Genomic DNA, 18460 nt, shown 5'->3' on the forward strand with positions numbered 1-18460 from the left:
CAGTGATCTTGGTTATTTTTCGGCACATAAATCACTCGTCCTTAAAAAATAAGCGACTAGTGAAAACCGTGAGGAAGTCGGTAGTCTAGGCCCTCTTAGTCATGGGTCAACTTGGTTGAATCTCGTGTGTGTCCTGTCAATCTTGAAGGTTAGGCTTTGCTTCCCCCTTTTCCGCCTTTGAATTTGCTTCCTAGGCATTTGGTCGTCACATTTAGTTTGCTTGAGCCATCACTAGGGGGTTGACACCCCGCCAAGACTATAAGACGGTATCTCCCGACCAAAACCTTTACTTTTTCAAAACACAACTCTCTGCTTAGATGAGGAAAGCGGTTGACTTTTTGATTGATGCATCCTATGCTCGATTACGTGCTTAAATGTTGGATGTATCCAGATTTTACGCAAGCCTCCACTTGCCTTGTAAAGGAGTGCATACCTCATTGCACTTCATTGTGAGTTGAAGGGACGAAGGAGGCCCGTTAATTGCTTCTATCGGATATTATTAGTATAGTTAGATTATATTTAAATAAGGGTCTCATTTTGACTCACCTACTTACTCGGGGACGAGTAATGATCGAGTGTGGGGAGGTTTGATATAGGATTTATTTACACCAAATTTCCTTTCTATTTTCATGCATTTCGACTCCTTTTGAGTCAGTTATATAAATCTTACCTTGCATTTTGTGCCCGATCCCCTAGTCTATGATTTTGTGTCCCTCTCGCAGGATTTGAGGCAAGAATAGAGGAGTCAGAGCAAGGAAGACGGTCCCATGAGTAAAGCATAAAGAAACGAGGGAAGAATGCTCAGAAGAGTTCCCAGCCAGTAGGCCGGAAGCCGGTCAGTCGGCTGGGACTCCCCCTACGTACTTAGCAAGTATGAAATTGGAAGGAAGTTCTAGAGAACTCCCAGCCGGTCAAGCCATCGGCAGCCGGCCAGCCGGCTGGTACACAAAAGGAAGGAAGAAAATAGAAGAACTTCTAGGGAACTCCCAGCCGGGCAGAGCACCGGCAGCCGGTCAGCTGGCTGGGAACACAGGAAGAAGAGCAAAAATCAAAGCAGAAGAGAGAAGGTAAGAGCGAGCTCCCAGCCGGTGGACCACCGGCAGCCGGTCCACCGGCTAGACACCCCTGATGACTTATTTTTCCACAAGAACTTACAGAGAGCTCCCTGCCGGCCAAGGCACCGGCGGCCGACCCACCGGCTGGGACCCCCTTTCTGCATTTTACCCTTCCTTGTAATTTCATACCTAATTTGGGTGTACCTATAAATACCCCCTCCCTTAATCATTTGGACACACAACTCTAGATCTGAAATTATCTCCTTAATCTTATGCAAACCCATAATCAAAACCCTAATCTTTCCTTAATCAAACCTTAATTACTTTACAAATTACCTTAGAATTAGTTGTTATCAATAGTTTACATTTAATATTGGGTTGTTAATTGAAGATTGGTGAAGATTATTCTTCTATTTAATCAAAGATTGCAACTTTGTCTTCAATATTGGTATAATTCCATTCCTATTATTGTTCATCTTTCCATTGTTTACATTTCAAGTTCATCTAAATAGCTTATCCTTGCAATATGTTTTCTCTTGCTTGTTACATGCTAAAGTCTTCATCTTTTACCTTTGTTATTATGAACATGTGTGAGTAATTTCATACTAGGATGGAGGGGGATCTTATATAGAGTTATAAGGTTGGATTATGACATAGGAAGACTACAATCCTTGAGCATATGCTTGTTAGTTTTGTCATGCACCTAAGGTGTTTGTGAAAATGCTTGAATGCGAGTTTAGGTGTTTACACTATATTTTCTACTTGTTGGGTGAGAGCTTGACTAGTATCTAGGAATTACATGATGAAACTATAGGTTTTGTTAATTGAGTGAGAACTTAATCGATCTTAGCCTAGGGTTAGTCTCACATCGAGAGATTGGGTCTTTCCTTTGCATTTGCTTTTGGATTTTGTTAATCTATGTTTACTTCCTCCTTTATCTACATAAGTGAACCCTAACATCCTAGTTTTCTCTATCATTGTCTTTTATCGTTTTAGTAATCATTCGTCTTTTAACCACTTTAGCCTTAATCTCCTTAGTTAGTCTTAAAATCAACTAATCGCATTAGATAGAACTAAACTAGTGTCTAGACAAGCAATCCTAGAACCATAATAACCGTCCTTTGGGTTCGACCCTCACATACACACGACACCCTCGTACACTTGTGAGGAATAAGTATTAACATTTGTTACAACAACTATGCGAAGTGGTCTGGATTCAAGAAGGTTATGTTATTTGTGTTCGTTCCAGAGCACATTAAAAGCAGAATGAGAGCATAATTTGATTTCTTCAAGATGACAGTGGAGACCTACTATAGCAGGTTTATGGAGCTATCAGAGTATGTGGCAGATTTAAACTTCAGTGATGAGATGTTGGCACTTAGATTTGAGAAGGGGTTGACCACAACTATCAAGAAGAGGGTGGCAGTTGGTCAGCCAAGTAACATAGATGATGTGTATCAACGAACTAGGCACGCTGAGAAAATTGCAGATATGCTCAAGGAAGAAAAGAAAGAAAAGGGTTAGAAGAGAAAGACTGAGGCTGCAAGTGCGAGTGCTGGGAATAAGAAGCAGAATGTTAATCCATACCAATCCTTTTTCTCGAACAGCGGGCATAACGGGAGTGTGGGCGGTGGAGGCTTCGGCCGAATTGGGCCATTGGGCAGTGGCGGTGTCACGTGTTTCAGGTGTGGGAGAGTGGGTCATAAGATTGCCGATTGCAGAGCTAATGTAGGAGGCTAGGGAAAGGGATTTGTTAATGGGAACCAGAGTGGAGGCTATCGTACTCCTGTGCATAACTATGGGAATTATAATCAGAGATCTAGAGTTGGAAATTATCAGAGGAGCGACAAAAACAATTATTCTAATTAGAATCGATTCAACAATAATCAAAGCAATAATTTTTAGAAGATAATGAACAGTGGAATCAGCAGAATGGGTCAGCATCAGCTAGCCAAAGTAGAGCTAAGACTAGTGGGAAACTATTTATGATGGGAAAGGAAGCTGCGGAAGAGGATGCTCATGTTGTCACGGGTACATTTCTTGTTAATTCTGAGTCTACATTTGTTTTATTTGATTCGGGAGCTACCCACTCTTTTATTTCAAGTGAGCATACAAGGACTTTAAAATTAGAAGTATTTGATGAGATAAGAGACCTAGTTGATATACCTTCGGGGGATTCCATACCTTGTAGCCGGGTGTATAAAGATGTGTCCGTTAAAATTGAGGAAGCTATCTTTTTGACCAATTTAATTGAATTTCCTTTGGGTGATTTTGAGGTAATCTTAGGGATGGATTGGTTGGGTAGATATAAAGCCTTTTATAGATTGTCATCAAAAGAAGGTCACCTTGAGTGGACCTGAGGGAATAAAAGTGTCTTATAAGGGATTTGTAATTACACCAAAAATAAAACATATCTCAACAGTCATCTTAAAAAGCGATTGGAGGAGTAGTTGGATAAGGGCTATGTGAGACCGAGTGTGTCACCTTGGGGAGCACCTTTGTTATTTGTTAAGAAGAAAGATGGGAGCATGAGGTTGTGTATTGATTATAGGGAGCTCAAAATATTGACCATAAAGAATCGTTACCCTCTACCTCGAATTGATGACTTATTTGACCAGTTGAGTGGGGCTGGAATATTATCTAAGATTGATTTGAGGTCGGGATACCATCAGTTGATAATTAAGGATGAAGATATTCCAAAGACTGCATTCAAGACAAGGTACGGATACTACAAATTTGTTGTTATGCCATTTGGATTAACTAATGCACCGACAGTCTTTATGGACTTGATGAACCGTGTGTTTAGTCCCTATTTGGATCAGTTTTTAGTTGTCTTTATTGATGATATCCTGATGTATTCTAAGAATAAAGAGGAGAATGAGAAGCATTTGAGGATTGTGTTGCAGACCTTGAGGGAGAATAATCTTTATGCTAAGTTGAGCAAGTTTGAATTTTTTTAGAGAAAGTTGCCTTTCTGGGGCATGTGGTGTCTAATGAGGGAGTGTCAGTGGATCCAAGCAAGATTGAGGCAGTGTCTAAGTGGGAAAGACCAAAGAATGTGGGTGATATTAGAAGCTTTCTGGAGTTGGTTGGCTATTATAGGAGGTTTGTAAAAGACTTGACAAAAATCGCTAAGTCTTTGACTACTTTGATGAAGAAGGAGAATAAGTTTCAGTAGGGTGATAGTTATGAGACGACATTCCTAACCTTGAAGGAGCGCCTGACTACAGCTCTTATTCTAGGTTTATCTGAAGGGAGTGAGAATTTTGAAGTTTATACAGATGCTTCAAAAAATGGTTTGGGATGTGCGCTTATGCAGAATGGGAAAGTAATAGCTTATGCCTCGAGACAGCTAAAGCAGTATGAATCAAATTATCCAACTCATAACCTGGAATTGGGAGAAGTGGTTTTTGCCTTGAAATTGTGGCGCCAATTTCTTTATGGAGCTACTTTTAAGGTATTTTATGATCACAAGAGTTTGAAGTACATTTATACTCAGAAGGAGCTAAATATGAGACATAGGAGATGGATAGAGTTGATTGGAGATTATGACATGGAGATTATTTACCATGAAGGGAAGGCTAATGTGGTGGCAGATGCACTTAGTAGGAAATCTGTCCATGCTTTCTGTTCTACCATTTCTAGGGTGAGATTGCATGAAGAGGTGGAGAAGATGGGCATTTGTATGATCAAGAAGGGAGATACAATTGGAGATTTGACCATTGATCCGGAGTTCTATGCTAAGATAAGAGAGAAGAAAGTGGGGGATGCTCGTGTGGCACGGTGGTGGGACACCGTGAGTGATGCCGTGGTGGATGGCGTAGGGAAGCGGGTTTTTTTTTGCCGATGATGTTAGTTTGAGATTTGATGGGAGATGGTGTGTACCTGATGATGAAGAATTAAAAAGAACAATTTTAACTAAAGCTCATTCTACTCCATATTCTGTTCATCCCGGGGGAGATAAGCTATATAAAGATTTGAAGAAGACTTTCTGGTGGCCTAAGATGAAGAATGAGGTTGCTGAGTTCGTTGGACGATGTCTGGTTTTTCAAAGAGTGAAAGGAGAGCACAAGAGACCACAAGGTAAAGTTCAATCCTTGGATGTACCTGAGTGGAAGTGGGAGAGAATTTAGATGGATTTCATTGTGGGGTTGCCTAAGACTCAGAGAGGGAATAATATGATATGGGTTATTCTGGATCGATTGACTAAGTCAGCTCACTTCATTTCTATGAATGATACTTGGAGTAAAGCTGAGTTGGTTAAAGCTTATGTCAAGAATGTGGTGAAGTTCATGGTGTGCCAAAGGATATTATCTAAGTTCTGGTAAGAATTGCGATATTTGATGGGGACTCAGTTGAAGATGAGTACAACATTTCATCCAGCTACAGATGAGCAGACCAAGAGAACTGTTTAAACTTTGGAGGATATGATGAGAGCTTGTGTGATAGAGTGGGGAGGAGAGGTTGGATTTGATTGAGTTTTCTTATTATAACAGTTATCATGCTAGCATTGGCATGGCACCTTTTGAGGCATTATATGAAAGGAAGTGCAGGAGTCCAGTTTGTTGGGATGAAAGGTCAGATGCAGTTGTGTTGGGACCTGAGATGATACAGGAAATGGTTGAGCAAGTGCACATTATTTGTCAGAAGATGCGTGCAGCGCAGGATAGACAGAAAAGCTATGCAGATTTGAAGAGGAGTGATAAAGAATTTGCCATGGGAGATAAAGTGTTGTTGAAAGTATATCCTATGTGAGGTGTGGGGAGGTTTGCGATGAAAGGAAAGCTGAGTCAGAAGTATATTTGGTCATATGAGATCTTAGACAGAGTTGGAGAGGTAGCTTACCGTTTAGTGTAGATACCCAGTATCTGTCGAGTCTCGAACAAACACCCGATGATTATCGAACTACAACATACTTAGGAATCGCATTATTTGATCGACAGTTTTGTATAACTATACGTCATAAAACTTAAAAATTCAAATCCCGACTCCAATAACGAGTCAAACACAAAAAATAAACTTCTCAAAAATTCCATGTTAAGTATTCCCGGAATGATTCATGGTCAAGTACAAATCCTGTCATCCAAAACATAGGATAGAACAAATCATGATTTCAACTGCGTGATAGTGACAAGACAACTCGAAGACCCGCGAAATGGCTCATGCCTCTTCGAGTAGCCCATGCGGCCACGTCGCTCAAATCGCACACAACCACCCATTCCTCTATAAATACCCACCTTCACACACCATAATCATTACGCGAGTGTCCGCCCCCTCATATCTCCCTTAAAATTCTAGACTCGACTTCTCAAGTCACAAACCAACACGTGTTTTCGACCTACTGATCGTAAATACAAGCCTTACACATTGTTTGGCACCGTCATCGTGCATTAAATCACTTGACCGACCATGTCGACCAACTACACCATCACTAATCTTAACAAAACACTCTTTTGCATTGCTAAAACGGTTTTCAAACCGAGTTTTCCGACCAAACAAGTTGATACACTTTCGTCGATTTCTCGTCTCAAGCCTAGAATGTAAGTATAAAGGTGTAAAAATCCTCTTCTTTCATTTTTTTCATCTGTTTTATGACTATAACATGCTAAAACATGCATAACATGTTTCAAATATTGGTTATATGAGCCAAAACCGGATTTTGGCCGGAGACAGGGGCTGCTTGTTAGCAGGAGGGCTCGCCCCTCAACCCCCTCTCAGGCCTTAATCCAGCCGTGTTTGATCTCATCTTTCCCTTTTTTATTTCATTTCTTATTTGTAGTTGGTTTTACCATTTCAAATATTACAAATCATTTTCATGATAAACTTTTAACCATAAAACATTTTCGCCCTTGGTTCCTCATACCATGACGGTTTAAATCCGTGTTTCGGTGATAATATTTGGTTAATCACTTTTTAAAAGGTATTTTAAAACCTTTGATTTCATTTTTGTACATTTCAAAACAAACACATTAATCATAAATACAATGTCATCCTTGGTTCCATATACCATGTTGGATTTAAACCCGAGTACGATGATAACATTGACTAATTACAAACAAATGAACTTAAAACAATTAGTTCATAATCATTTTTAAAACAATTCATGTCAAGCTTGCAAAACCGAACCCGACGTCGAATATCATCAATACAATGGTGATTATTCAAGTCTCGTTCCTCACATTGACACAAAAGCGGTCTAAACGACCTTTTCAAACCAAGACGGGTTCAAACACCCTCTTTAAACAATTTTACAAACATTTTAACAGTCACAAGACGTCCCTTGGACGGTTTGCTGACTCGTGCCTAAACAGGCCAATCATTTTCCAAATTTCAAACCAGGACAGGCCTGTTTGCATCGCCTGATGGCTCGCGCCTCATTAGGCTGCCTGATGTAAACCCTGCTTCCTTTCCAGCATTTGTCTAGGACAATCCCGACATCATACCGTCGTTTACTACCAAAAATAAATACCTAAAACAACTAACAAAAGCTAGTGGAAGTAGGGTCGATCTCCACAGGGAGATGGGAAAATGTATGCTAAACTAAGTCCGCCTGAGTAACTATTTCTTGGGGGTTTTGATGGTTTGTTCTAAACTAGTGAGATTAAAAGAGGAAAAGAGTAAAGAGAAACAGAGTAGAAATTTAACGAGTTTACCAAGTAGAGAGAAATAGCTAGGACAGTCGGTTCACCATGATTCTCAAGGAGTTTAGTCTAGGGTCCTAGGTCAATGAAAATTCGGTCTGTAGGAGAGTGAAAAGGTCCTTCTGGTCCGCTGTCCTCCCTAAAACATTAGTAACTTAGCTTCCGCCCTCATTAGAATGCTCTTATGTTCACTGCAGATCTTACCCCTTCCAATCTTCCGATCCAGGACAAGGTGTACCAAAGTTAATCATCTAGTTGCAACGACTCAAGCAGACAAGTATAGTTAATTGCAGTGATTAACAACACAGATCTAAATCGCACTAAACCCTAGTCACCTATTCAAAATCTCCTTAATACCATGGCTCCCCTATGTCCTAGCAAAGGAGTTTAGGTATGCATAATTATTGAATAAACAACAACAACACATAAACTGAAAGAATCAAACATAATAAAAAATCTAAGAAGAGAATAAAAAGACTAGAGAGATTAAAGGTGGTCGGACTCACTTGGAGCTTAGTTTTCGGTTACTTGTCGTTAAGAGCACCTAGACCAAAACAATATTTATAACTTCAGAAACAACTTTACTATTAGTAAAGAGGCAAGTAAAGGTCGGATCCCAAGGGACGGGTATTGATGTAGGATTTTCGATTGCAAGTAGCGGTGTCTAGGGGTGTCACAATTTGGGTTGATGTAAGAAGATCACTAAACTAAATAGCAATAAAAGTAAACAAGCAAGATGATTAAAATGAGATGTAAACAATTGATTTAAAGCACTAGGGTGTCATGGGGTCATAGGGGATTCATGGGAATTGATCATACAAACATATTCTCAAATTATAAGCAAGCAATTATTATTGTGATGGATCGAGTTGGTTTATATCTTACCATCCTAGGAAGGTTTGGGTCCCGGAGCCGAATCGATTAGATTGTACAACACCTACAAGTCGACTTAATCCTCCCTACTCAACTATATGCATGGTTTAATGAGACTCGAGTTGGTTTATGTCTTACAAGTCTTATTGAAAAGGTAAGTGATGGGTAAAAAATGCAAGGATTCATAGGCTCGCATTTCATCAAACATAACATGTGCATAAGTTGAGATCACAACAAGCAAGCAAATAAATTATGAAAACATATTAAATTAAGCATGAATCATCCCCCATGTTGGTTTCCCCTAATTACCCATTAACCCTAGTTAAGGAAACTACTCACTCATTATCAAGTTTAGCATGTTAACAAGGTTGTCAATCATATTAACAAAGCAAGACATGATGAATGAATGAAGATGATTAACAATAATTAAAAACTGATTAAGACAATTATACCTACTAATGATTCCAATAATAAAGCAAAGAATAATAGAAGTACTTGATAATTGATTGGAAGGTTGTCAATCTCCCAATAATAACCCAAATAATCTTCAATTACCCAAAATAAAAGATGAACCAAAGAGAAATTAAGGAAATGAGATTTGTATTAATATTTGATTAGAAGTTGATTACAAGATTAAAGAGAGATTAGAATGATATAAACTACACTAAATATTGATAAGAAGAACATGATTATCTAATTAGACTAATGGGGTATTTATAGTGGGGATTAGGTGCACAAATTAGGGTTTACTAAGGGCTTAAATGACGATTAAGTCCTTGAGGAATCGCTCCTCTCAAAGGAGATGCTGGTCTCATTTTTGCCGGTCTTTCATAAATATGTGCATCTTTCATGGAGGGAAGAAAAGGTCGTGTGGGCCTCTAAGAGAATCCGGGCGTCCAAGGTGTCAGGACGGGCGGATTTTTGTGTCTCTGAACGGGCGGATTGATAGCTGGACGAGTGGATTGTGGCATGGTTGGACGGGCGTCTGGATGGCAAAGACGCTCGTATTTCTCACGTCTTGGACGGGCGTCTTGCCTAGTTGGACGGGCGGATTGTGTCACAGCTTTCTTTTCTTCTTCCAATAATCCTCCGGGATTTAGTCGAGGATGCAAGGATTTCGTCATCATTGCCCATCTACTATAATATGTACGATGGCTTTCTAGTCTTGTCTTCTCTTTGATGCTTGGTCATTAGATTCGATCAATTTAGCTCTATTTTGCCATGAAAAAGCAAGGTTTGCACTCCTCTCCTACCAAGGAATCAAAACCTCAAAGAATATGCAAAACAAAGGACTAAAGATAGTAAATGACCCAATTATGCACTAAAAAGCATAGGAACGAGGCTAATTCGGGGACTAAATATGCCCAAATAATGGTCACATCAAATATCCCCAAACCGAACCTTTGCTCGTCCCGAGTAAAGAGGTGACAAAAACTAGGATATTATTTAAACTATCCTACTAATATAGCCAATACGAGACAATTAGCGGGTCTCACTCCGCCCCTTCAACTCACAACAAGACAACCATGAGGTAGGATACCTTCTTGCAAGGCAAGGTGGGTCTTGCCAAAATGGCGACACATCCAAACATTAAAGCACACAAAATCAAGTAATGGATGCATCTACAAAAGAATAGCCACTTTCCTCATCTAAATGACGGAAATTATCTACAAGGGAAGCAATTCAAGGGTACACACTCCTTCATAGATGCAATTTCTTCAAACTACTAAGGCTAGAAGGATACCAATAAATCACCTCCAAGTTGTGTCAAGCTAGGGTACCTTTGTCCTCAATCAGTAAATGTTTTTGTCAAGAATAGTCTCCCTATGGTGTTAGAAACACTGGAGGATCGCGGAATTCCCCCTCTTGCCTAGACAAGAAGAAGGGTCGTCCCCTCTCTACCATGCACAAAAATGGATACGATGGATAAAGGGATCGATAGTATTTGAGTTTCATTTTGGGAACTTGCTTTTCTTGTTTGTTCCACCCCCCCCCCCCCCCCCAATTTCTTGTGGCATATAACATTTGAGAATACTTTCTTTTTGCCATTTCTTTTGATTTTTGGCATTTCAATACTTGACAATCTTTCAACTTTTTGCATTTTCTTTTGAACATTTTCAAAGTCACCCCATATATAGTGAGGGTGCCTTATATTTGAAGCATAGGAGTTTATTTTTGCTCCTCTTTTCTTTTGATGCATTTTGCAAACTTTTTCTTTTCTTTTCTTTTCTTTTCTTGAACTCAAATTTGGATAATTTCTTTTTGTGCCCATTCCCTTTGATGACAAAATGTATGGTAGAACATGGATGAATGATGGTTGCATGGTTTCAAGGGTCACCTTGGAATAAACGGTAGCCAAGGAGTTATCACACCACAAGGTACTCTTGACTAGGCCTTAATCCATGGGTCAAAGGATACTAGCATGACACATCCTAGGGTGTTTTACAAGTATTCTAACAAACAAAGTCTTAAGAAGAAAAAGCATCTACTAGGGCCTATATACACTTGTCAAGCTTCCCAAATAGACGGTTTCACAAAATTTTTCTAACATGCAACTATATGGCATGATGCAACTAACATTTATACATCCTAATGCATATGCTTCTACCAACTAATATGCCAAATAATCTAAATGAAATCCTAAATTCACATTGTTTATAACGCATCAATCAAAATAAAGCCACATCGTCATTAACATAAAGAGGAAAAAGGAGATTGGAAAGATCATACCTTGCGGTCTTCAATATCCTCATGTCTCGGATGTGGCGTAGTCGATCAATGTGAACAAGGATGAACAAACGCAATATATACAATAATATATACAAGATTACACTACAAAGAAAATGAACATGTTTTTGGATTTTTTCAATTTTTCAATTTTTTTGGATTTTTCGAAATTTTTATTTTTTTTGGATTTTTGAATAAAAGTCAAGTTAGAATTTCCCATCCCCACACTAGTATGGGCATTGTCCTCAATGGCCAATACGATAGGAAATTATGCAAGCATGATGCATGGTTTCTAAACTAAATGCAAACTATACTAAGCTACACTTCATGATGCATGTGTTTATGTTATGGCGGAGAGTGTAATTTAAATTACATCCCGATGCATATGCATGGACTTCCCCAAACCAAAATAGACATTATTTCTAACGTCTTGAATTTCGGGGTAGTTCATGCACATGGAATGCAATGCATGAAACTACAAATTATCATTTTGGATTTTACAAATTGGGAACAATAAAAATGAACACCTTAATTAAGCCAAGGTGTTAGTCCTCCATGTTGCTAGGACTCCATAAACAAATGATCAAAATACAATAAAGAAAACAAAAGAAGTAGACAAACCATAAGAGGGGTGAATGAATGTAGGAGCCTCCAAGGTTTGCTAATCCTCCATCATATAGTCATTATCATCATTTTCCTCCATAGATGTGGAATCATCTCCACTCCCACTTTCACTTCCTTGCTCTTCCTCACTTTCTTCTTCCTCATGTTGAGCTTCTTCTTCTTGAACCTCTTCTTGAACCTCTTGTTCTTCACCTTTTTCATCAACACCCTCACCATCAATATTCTCCTCTCCACCCGGTCTTCCACCACTAGAGGTGCTAGGAAAGAATACTTCCCTATCCGCCCAATTAGGCAAAGGACATGATGGATCAAGAAGTCCTTGCCTAGCTAGATGTAGGAGGGGCGGATATTGGGCCTTGTAAGCATCCACTCTATCATAGTAAGCTTGCTTGTGCATTTCCCTCATGAGTAGAGTCATGTAATCATTTCCTACCTCGACATCCTTGGGTTTGAACTCATGATACTCAAATGGGTAGGGTGGTGTGACAATGGAGGAGGAGGGCTCGTCAATCTCGCCTCTTTGTTGTTGAATAATGTACTCGGTCTCCTCGGAGAGTGGAAGAAGGTAGTTCGGTCGGTGAACACTCAATCGGCCAATTTTTGAGGGCAAAGTGATGGATCTAGCTTCTTTGGTTAACCACCCATATTTGGTGTCAAGAGGATCATGCTTGACCCATGTAAACTTGTGAATCATGGTGTCCATATCAATGAGATTGCCTCCTTTAACCGCCACATAAGTGTTGTCTTTGTTGAAATTTGGGTTAAAGTTCTTGGCCAAATAGGTAACTAGTCCTCCATTCACAATAAAAGCGGTGCCCTCTTTACCACAATCGACATTAAGCCATCTTTCAACCAAAAGTCTTAGAGCATTATATGGCTTAGTATATTCCCTTCCTATGTTCAAGGCCAACTCAAGAAGAACAAAATCGAGCTTGGTAAGATTATTAGTGCCATTTATTGCTATCAAAGTATTACCAATGACCTTATGCCACACTCTAATGCCCGGATGGTGGACAAATAGAGCACGACAATCATGAAAGCGCACAAATTTCTTTCCGGAAATTGCCTCCTAAAGAGGAGCAGGGTCATACTTTTCGGGGATCTTTTCATAGTACTGGGTATCACTAAGGCCTAAAATCTTACTCAATTCACCAAAAGTGATGCGTCTACTAACATTTGCAAGACGAAACTCGATGTGGGTTCTAGTCTCTACCCTTGTGACTTTCAAGGAACTCAAAAATTCCAAGGTGAGGGAGGGGTATGTCAATTCTTTCATGGTAAACAATTTACCCAATCCCATAGCCTCAAAGAAGGTTTTGGTTTGCTCAAGAACACCCAATTTTGACAATGCATCTTCACAAATAAACTTAGTAGGCATAATGGTCTTCTTAGAAAAGTGAATGAATTTCTCCCTATGAGAGTCGGAAGTAAAGATTACCTCCGGATAATTAGATAATTGCTCAATGACCGGAGTTGTTGATGTTGTAGCTTCCATAGGGGGACCTTGTTGAACCTCCAACCTTGCCTCATGGACTACCAATGCCTTTGACAATTGTTTTGCTTGAAGAGTTTGTTGCCTTTTTGAAAGTGTCTTCTTTGGGGGTGCCTTGTTACCTCCTTTAGTTCTTGCCATTGTTGATTACACCAAAGAGAGATTGAAATCTTCAATTTTTAGTTATGCCCAAATCGATTTAAGATGAAAGAATGTTGCTTTGTATCTTAAAAATCGACTCAAAGGTTGAAGATTTTGGTGTTTAAATCAATTGTTGTTGCAAAAGGAGTGATTAAGTTTTGTTGTGAGGAAGTTTGGATTTGATTTTGTTGAGTTTGGGTGAGGAAATTTGGTTTTGTTGATGTAGAGGATGAGGGTTTTATGGGGTTTTTGGGTTTTAGGTAGTGTTTGAATGTGAAAGAAATGAAAATGAATGAGGGAGAAAGGGTTTAAAAGACCTGTTAATTTCGAAAACAGCAGCAGGGACGAGCAGACTAGGGTCTGGGACGATCGGATTCTTCACGTTTTACTTCAGGAAATGACGCCACAAGACAAGCGTCTTTGAGCAAAGATGGGCGGATTTTTCAATTTGGGACGAGCGTCTTCCTGGACGGACGCTCGGATTCTGTTACAGGGTGATTCATTAAAATTTCAACAGCAGAAAGACGAGCGTCTTCTTGGTAAGACGAGCGTCCAGAATCAGACGAGCGGATTCTCAGTTGGGACGCTCGGATTCTCTGACAGACCACTTTTTTGAATTCCACAGCTCTGCCAGACGGGCGTTTGGTGACAGAGGACGCTCGGATTAATCAAGACGAGCGGATTCTTCATTTGGCCGCTCGGATTCCTCCTTGTCCACACGGATTCAGGTCCATCCGTGTGTACTGCATAACCCGTAACATTTTCATTCTTCAATGCTCGTGTTCTTCATTGTAGGGGCACTACAAAGGCATGAATAGCCTAGGCAATTGCTATCCCCGCACTAAGTAAAAGCACTACACATCAATAAAATCATAAGTCCCTCCCTCACTTCTCTAAAAAATGATGAATATCTTGATCAAGGCACAAAAATATAAATCTAAAAATGACAAAAATGTAATGTAAAAATTGAAATGCAAGTTAGGGAGTTAGAATTATTTACAAATGGTGGTTTAGGGAGGATTCCACCAAAATCTCATCCAATCTGAGATGTCAAGGGGGCATGTTCAAGGTGTTGTTGATGTTACTCAACACCTTGAAGAAGTAGTCGAAAGCTTGTTCATTATCATGATAAAGATCCTCAATAGATCTTTGTACTTGTTGTTCTCCATGATGGTCTTGGTTCATAGCATTTCCAATATAGGGATTGAATATCCCTTCGAACTCATCATCCCAAAGACCGCAAACTTCGTGTACTTGATCATTAAAAATCTCTTGAATTGATAGAGACAACTCTCCTTCTTTCTTGTCTTGGCCAATGAGGCCATCTTCTTCACTTGTCATGGGTGAGCTTTTCAAGATCTCTTTCTTGCTATTCCCTTGCTCATTGAATGGAGCATCATTGACTTTCTTTTTCCATTGGAATTCCGACTTCTTCTTATCATCTTTCCGGCTATAATGATCAACCATAAAGCATGGTTCATGCAAACGGGGAGCTCTCATGGTCTTGTCAAGATTGAAAGTTATGGTCTCGTCTCCCACTTCTAGAGTAAGCTCTCCGTGCTTCACATCTATCACCGCACCCGCGGTGTGAAAGAAAGGTCTACCGAGTATGATTGGAATATTGGAGTCTTCTTCCATGTCAACGATGACAAAGTCAACCGGGATGAAAAATTTCCCAATTCCCACGGGAACATCTTCCCATATCCCTAACGGTGTCTTCATCGATCTATCGGCCATTTGGAGTGTGATGTTGGTACATTTAAGCTCTCCCATCCCAAGCCTTTTACTAACCGAATATGGCAAAACACTCACGTTTTCTCCTAGATCACACAAATCCTTGTTGATCGTGGTGTCGTCAATGGTACACGGTATTGAGAAGCTTCCCGGATCATTAAGTTTCGGAGGTGAACTCCATTGAAGGATTGCACTACTCTCCTTAGTGAAGGCGATAGTTTTAAGCTTCCGGATCGTCTTCTTTTTCGTAAGGATGTCCTTCATGTACTTTGCATAGGCCGGCACGTGATTGCTTAATTCCGTGAAAGGAATCGAGACTTCCAAATTCTTCACAACATCCATAAATTTTCCAAGTTGGTCATCGAACTTAGGCTTAGCTTGACGACTTGGGAATGGAAGTCTAATCACAATGGGCTCCTTCTCCTTGGCCTTTTCTTCACTTTTCTTTGAAACTTCTTCTTTTGTTGATTCTCCTTCCTTAGAGTTTTGCACAACTTCTTTTTTGTCACTAGCTTCCACAACTTTATCCTCCACTTGCTTCTGTGGTCCCTCATATCTTGTACCACTCCTCAAGTGAATGGCACTAACCGTTTCATGTCTTGGGGGATTACCTTGAGGTGGTAATTGCCCTTTTTGCCTTTGAGAGTTTGAAGATGCTAGTTGGGTCAATTGAGTTTCTAATATTTTTGTGTGGGCTAGGATGTTGTTGATGGTGATGTCTTTTGCTTGACTATCCTTTTGCATTTGAGTGAAAAATTCTTGTTGATTCTTTTGCATTTGGAGGACCGCTTTTTGAACATCAAAACCTTGGTCATTTTGTTGATTGTATGGAGTTTGATTTTGGTAACCTTTGTTTTGGTTGAAAAAGGGTCTTTGATTTTGGTTTCTCATGGGAGGTGGGGTGTATGTTTGTTGAGGGTTTTGAACATTTTGGCTTTTGTATGAGAGATTTGGGTGGAATTTGGTGTTTTTATTGTAATAGTTGGAATAAGGGGTACCACTCTTGTATGCTTGAAAAGCATTCACTTGCTCATTAGTTCCCCTACATTCACTTTGGTCATGTCCCAAAGTTCCACAATTCTCACATATCCCACTTGGGATTGATGAAGATGCTACCATGGTATTAACATGATGCTTTGGTGATTTTGAGGCTTCTTCAAGTTTAGCCATAGCCTTTTCAAACTTCAAGTTAATGGTATCAATATGAGCACTAAGGTGAGCACCCAATTGAGTAATAGAGTCCACTTCATGCTTTCCGCCTCTAGTAGCCTTGCGAGGTCTACTATATTGTGAATTATGGACCGCCATTTCCTCAATCTTGTTCCAAGTTTGATTATCGTCAACTTCGGTGAACATACCATTTGATCCCATGTTGAGAATGTTTCTTGAGTCTTCATAAAGACCGTTCCAAAATTGTTGTACCAAGACCCACTCGCTATGTCCATGATGAGGACATGAGCGACAAATTCCTTTGAACCGCTCCCAAGCTTCATACAAAGATTCTTCATCCCTTTGCTTAAAACCCGTAATTTGAGCTCTTAGCATGTTAGTCTTTTTCGGAGGGTAGAATTTTTTGTAGAAAGCTAGAGCCAACTTCTTCCAAGAGTCAATTCCAAGAGTAGCCTTATCAAGGCCTTTCAACCATTGTTTCGCGGTGCCGATTAGAGAAAAAGGGAATAAGACCCATTGAATTTGATCTTGAGTTACACCGGTTTGTGAAATCGCATCACAATAGTCATAAAACGTCTCCATGTGAGAGTGAGAGTCTTCACTAGGCATCCCCCCAAATTGGCTTCTTTCGACTAATTGGATAAATGCGGATTTTGCAATGAAATTCCCGGTTAAGTTTTGTGGTGTGGGAGTACCATTGGGTAGGTTCTCCTCGGTTAGTACGAAATGTGATGAGAATTTAGGCATTGTGGGTTGATTTTGTGTTGGATTTGGTGTTGGGTTCTCCTTACCTTCTCTTGCAAAAGGGTTGATGAACTCAATATTGTTTGGTTGAATATCTACAACCTCCCCAATACCTCTCAAAGTACCTCTAGCAAGTCTTCTATTGTTCGTCAAAGTCCTTTCAATTTCGTGATCAATGGGTAACAAGTTACCTTGTGATCTTCTAGACATGCAAAATATCAAACAACTTGAAAACAATTAGAACAAACCTTGAGGAGTTTTACTTCCCCAAGGCAAAGAAAGACACAACTAATAACAATCTAAGAAAATCAAATCAAGTTAACACCGTCCCCGGCAACGGCGCCATTTTTGGTCGGACTCACTTGGAGCTTAGTTTTCGGTTACTTGTCGTTAAGAGCACCTAGACCAAAACAATATTTATAACTTCACAAACAACTCTACTATTAGTAAAGAGGCAAGTAAAGGTCGGATCCCAAGGGACGGGTATTGATGTAGGATTTTTGATTGCAAGTAGCGGTGTCACAATTTGGGTTGATGTAAGAAGATCACTAAACTAAATAGCAATAAAAGTAAACAAGCAAGATGATTAAAATGAGATGTAAACAATTGATTAAAAGCACTAGGGTGTCATGGGGTCATAGGGGATTCATGAGAATTGATCATACAAACATATTCTCAAATTATAAGCAAGCAATTATTGTTGTGATGGATCGAGTTGGTTTATATCTTACAATCCTACGAAGGTTTGGGTCCCGGAGCCGAATCGATTAGATTGTACAACACCTACAAGTCGATTTAATCCTCCGTACTCAATTATATGCATGGTCTAATGAGACTTGAGTTGGTTTATGTCTTACAAGTCTCATTGAAAAGGTAAGTGATGGGTACAAAATGCAAGGATTCATAGGCTCGCATTTCATCAAACATAACATGTGCATAAGTTGAGATCACAACAAGCAAGCAAATAAATTATGAAAACATATTAAATTAAGCATGAATCATCCCCCATGTTGGTTTCCCCTAATTACCCATTAACCCTAGTTAAGGAAACTACTCACTCATTATCAAGTTTAGCATGTTAACAAGGTTGTCAATCATATTAACAAAGCAAGACATGATGAATGAATGAAGATGATTAACAATAATTAAAAAGGGATTAAGAGAATTATACCTACTAATGATTCCAATAATAAAGCAAAGAATAATAGAAGTACTTGATGATTGATTGGAAGGTTGTCAATCTCCCAATAATAACCCAA

The 18460-nt window shown here is 39.5% G+C and overlaps 1 non-coding gene across 1 annotated transcript; it reads left to right on the forward strand.

Annotated features, from left to right (window-relative positions):
* The first annotated feature begins 16724 nt into the window (after positions 1 to 16724).
* Positions 16725 to 16832, forward strand: LOC141618708 (small nucleolar RNA R71). Its single transcript, XR_012531467.1, has one exon. It is a non-coding gene; the product is annotated as a small nucleolar RNA R71 (small nucleolar RNA).
* The last annotated feature ends 1628 nt before the right edge of the window (positions 16833 to 18460 follow it).

The sequence above is a fragment of the Silene latifolia genome, chromosome 1, assembly GCF_048544455.1.
Source record: "Silene latifolia isolate original U9 population chromosome 1, ASM4854445v1, whole genome shotgun sequence".
In the NCBI taxonomy this organism is placed as follows: Eukaryota; Viridiplantae; Streptophyta; class Magnoliopsida; order Caryophyllales; family Caryophyllaceae; genus Silene; species Silene latifolia.